Genomic DNA, 4,680 nt, shown 5'->3' with positions numbered 1-4,680 from the left:
GTGTGACCAAAAAGTTAACCTGAAGCATTTTCGTTAAGTAAGCCTCGTGTGAATACAAAACTACATACTTTTGCGTGTGTAGCTGAAGAGTAGACAATATGGTGCGTTCAATTCTTCCTGGGAAGATCGTATTTACGATGTGGGAAGTCGTGTTTACGACGTCAGGTGAGTTCAAGTCACTTTCGTTGGAGTAAGTTGGTGGTGTCCCTTCTTCACAAAAATGCAGCAACTTTTTTAACACTATCCTTCTAGAAAATGAAAAACAAAGAATGTGCATCAGTGTGTTCTGCTTTTTAATGTTTTTAATTCATTTATGAAGCCACTGTAAGCTTTATCGTTACACATTGTTATTACAATACTAGGCCTATCATATTTTGTGCAGGCAATTAGGTTAGTTGTATGATGCATTGTGATCAAGTCAGACGGAGAAGCTATGCATCAAAATGATTTTGTTTAAAAGTAAAGAACAAAAAACAATAAAACAATGAATGGTTAAATACATTTGTAAGTAATAATCAGGGGTGCACATAACTTTTTTGGTCTGATTCTCAAGGGAGCACCTGGAGATGCTGTCAACATCACAAATAAAATAAGTAGTGCTTCATGTTTTTCTGGTAAGTCTAACTGTATTCAAGTACAGACATTGAATAATCAAATGTAAAATAAGACTGTATAGTTTTCACTGTATAAATTAAATATAATTAATGTAATTAATTATTACAATTTATCTTTGTTAAAGCTACAAAAGTGATTTTCTCCTCTTTTGTTGTTTGATTAACGTTGGTGTTAACAAACAGCTGCAGGTATATGAGGCTGGTGTGTCACTTTAAGACGAATGCACGGATCCAATGATACACGTTTTCTTTCTCAATCGTTTACAACACATAACCAAATGTGTTTACGATGATACTCGCCAAGACAGGCATTTTGACTTAATTTGGCATGCACGTGTCCATTTAAGCTCAAAAGAAGAGAAAGAGGCCTGAATTCGGCATTCACGTGCTTTAAAACAGCACATGAGTTCCAGTCTTGTTCTTGTGCTTGTGCTTGATGTTTAAACTGACAGGACTTAAACACAAATGCAAATGATAAACTTTCACTCTGTGATGGGTAAACGTCACAATTAATCTGTGAATCACGTGCGTTCCAAACCAGAACCAATCAACTAAGATCCCTATACTCAGAGGTGTAAAGTCCAGGGGTCAGAAAGTAAAAGTCCTGCCATATGTTTATTCCACCCATGAACTCAGCTGATTTCACTAATTAGTTCTATCTCCTGGCTGAAAAACTGAGCTAATTAGCAAATCCAGGTGATTGGAACAAAATACTGAGGAGGACTTTTACTTTCTAAACCTGGACTTTACACCTCTGCCTATACTTGACATCGCACATCCTTCGATGTGACTATCGCAGATGCACACATCGTGATATCATTGCTAAAACGTTATATCGTGCTGCACTAATCATGATTGCTATCTTACCAGAGATGGAGAAATATCCTACTCCAGTAAATAAACATGTCCATGTCCCTGTCCCTAAAAATGTTGGTACTCAAAAGTGCTTCTCTCCACGTTTTCTGGTGTGCATCATTCATTTTTACCATGCATGCGCACCAGTTATGTGCACCCCTAGTAATAATCAGTTTTTAATAGTACTGAACAAAGGAACAATAAACAAGTCCTTAACCCTAAAAAGATTTTTGTATCCTGGGGGATACAAACATTTGAGAGGTTTTGGGGAGAGGCAGTGAAAGTGTAGGTTTCATTCAGTGTGTTAGTTGTGAATATTTAGATCTTGTGATTTTGTTCATACATTCTTTGTTTATCTCACGTAAAACAACATGGCCACCTGTAGTCATGGTTCATGTCTGTGCACCTGCACAGACAAATGGCTTTTCATCTCGCCAAAACGGACAGGGCCGACTGCCAATTTAAGTCGTGCTGTAAGCAATTTTCGTCCAAATTTTTCCAACTGAGGAGCGGCAAGGACCAACTGGCCGCTGCACCGATATCACCAATGGACATTCGTCTAGACCAAGCCAAAGAGGAGGCCATTTCCCTGGTGGACTGGGCCCTCATCCCAATAGGGCACTGCAAGTCCAAGGAAAGCTAGTTCTATTGCATCCTCTATCCAGTGGAATAGTCTCTGCTTCGTGAGAGCCCCTTTGAGCAGCCGCCGAAGCACACAAACACCTGCTCTGACTGTCTGAAATGGCTAGAGCGCTCGATGTGCACCATAAGGACCCGATCCGGGCAAAGTGGGTTAAACGTCTGCTCGCCCTCAGCAGAAGGGAGAGCAGAGAGTGAAATGACTTGTGCTCTAAGTGGAAAGCACCTTGGGCACATAGCCTCACCTGAGCCTAATGATGACTTTACTGTCACTGGCTCAAACTCGAGGCAGGAAGCGTCCAGTGAAAGAGCCTGCAGATCACCAACTTTCTTGACCGATGGCAGAGCCAGCAGAAGTGCGGCCTTTAGTGAAAGAGGCCGAAGGTCGGAATCGTGAGCGGCTCAAACGGAGTGCCACAAAGTGCCCTCAGGACAATAGACAGGTCTAAGGAAGGAACCGTGTTGGGGCAAGGAAGGTTTAGCCTCCTGAGAAATCTGACCACCAGGTCATGTTTTCCAACCGACTGGCTAGCTATAGGAGCGTGGTATGTCATGATAGCAGTCGTGTATTCCTTGAATGTGTACAGCGTGAACAGCTCCTGTAGGAATGAGAGAATAGAAGCAATCTCACAAGACAGAGGGTCAACATTCCCAGCTGAGCACCAGCCGGAAAAAATAGGCCATTTAGGGGTGTAAAAGCAGCTGGTAAAAGGTGTCCTAGCCTCAGAGATTGTGTTCATTTCTCTCCTCCGGAGACAGCCCGTTCTGGAACAGAATATCTTCTCCCATGGAGCCCGGCACATGTATTGCTCTTACTGAGCGAAGATTGTAGGGCTGGGTAAAAAATATTGATTCTCCAATTTTAATCAGTCTTCAATTTAACTAAGCGATATCAGGGATTTCCCGAATCGATTCTTAATGTGTGTGCTTTACTTGAGAGGATGTGAATATTATCTGTACTTCGTCTCTCATCCTGAAGATATCTCCATCTTTAGAGTTGCTCCACTTAAAACAAAACAAAAAAAGACAGATCATGGTGGAAGGTCACGGTAGCCAATTGAAGCCAGCGCCGGCGAAGTTAAAGTCTGATGTGTGGAAGTAGTTCATGTTCAAAAGCAGTGGTGGTAAAGATGAGGTTGACAAAACCACTGTCGTCTGCAAGTTGTGCCCGCAAGAGCTAAGATTCTGCAACAACACAACAAACCTACAAATCCACTTTTCCAGACGACATGCTATTTCATTTTTGTGATTTTGGTCAGCAATGGCTAGATGTTGCATTTGCCTGCAAATTACAGTCTGATTCACCTCACGCTAAGAAAATAGCAGACGCCATAGTAATGCTGATTTGCAAGGATTTACGCCCCTACAGCGTTGTTGAGAGTGAGGGCTTTCAAATTCGTATTAATGTTTTGGAACCACACTGCTTAATGGTAACATGCAAGTACCTCAGTGAAATGACAATACCAAAAAAGTATGCAGAGGTTAAGGTCAAAGTCGCAGCGTCTCTCCAGTTGGCAGAAAGAGTTGCCCTTACCTGTGACAGTTGAACATCCAGGGCGACTGAATCGTATGTCACTATATCCGCAAATGACTGGACACTTGTGTTGCATGTTTTGGCAAACCCGGGCTGTCCACACCAGCCACACAGCAAGTAACATCGCAATATTGGGACATTACCCAGAAAGAACTGGCTCTGGTTACCGACAATGCTTCTTATATGGTCCGTGTGGCTTCATGTCAGTTGCTACGCATATATGCTGAACTTTGCGTCTCAAGCAGCACTCAGACTCCCAAAAGTGACCCAATTGCTTGGCAAAGTCAAACGAATTACTGCCTTTTTTCATCGAAGCAGGATCGACAGCCATACTTTGAAAGTCAAACAAAAGCTACTGGATCTCTCATATGCTGTAGACAGACATTGTAGCGGTTCCTGGAACAGCAGCCAGCCATATCCACAGTACTGCTCTCACCTGAGGTTCGACGAAGTGAGAAAGAACTCTGCACGGCAGCAGAAGATGTAGTGAAGGCTCTGAATCCCATGAAAGCTGCCACACCAGCCATGAGGAGAGCTCACCAAATTTTTCAGTCATTTGTCCTCTGCATGCACGGCTGTTACAGGAGATGAGAATTGCACCAAGTGACTCCACAATAATCAATCCACTATACATGACAACCTAAAGTCAAGGTATGTTTACCGATTTTTGTTATTATTAGTGTTGATTTATAGATCCTATGTAGAATAAATATAGATTACAAACATTAAATACATTTACAACCATATATAGATTAAAACAATCAATTTAATGCAATCAGCAACACTTTAATTACTATATGTGACTTTGACTTTTGTGTATTGATGTATAACTGCATATAACAAAAAGTGATTTAAATTTGTGGAATCACCTTAAGATATGCTGGCCTGAAGTAAACATTGTATACAACATCAGCACTAGATCATCGTTTTAAGGCCCTTCCTTTCTTGTCTGAAGAGGACAGTGACAACATATTTTCAAGACTGATGAGAGAGAAATCGTAAGCCTGGAGCAAATGAAAACACTGAATGCAAGTTGTA

This window comes from Squalius cephalus (assembly GCF_949319135.1).
Source record: "Squalius cephalus genome assembly, chromosome: 25".
In the NCBI taxonomy this organism is placed as follows: domain Eukaryota; kingdom Metazoa; phylum Chordata; class Actinopteri; order Cypriniformes; family Leuciscidae; genus Squalius; species Squalius cephalus.
Note: the sequence above shows the minus strand (reverse complement) of the source record.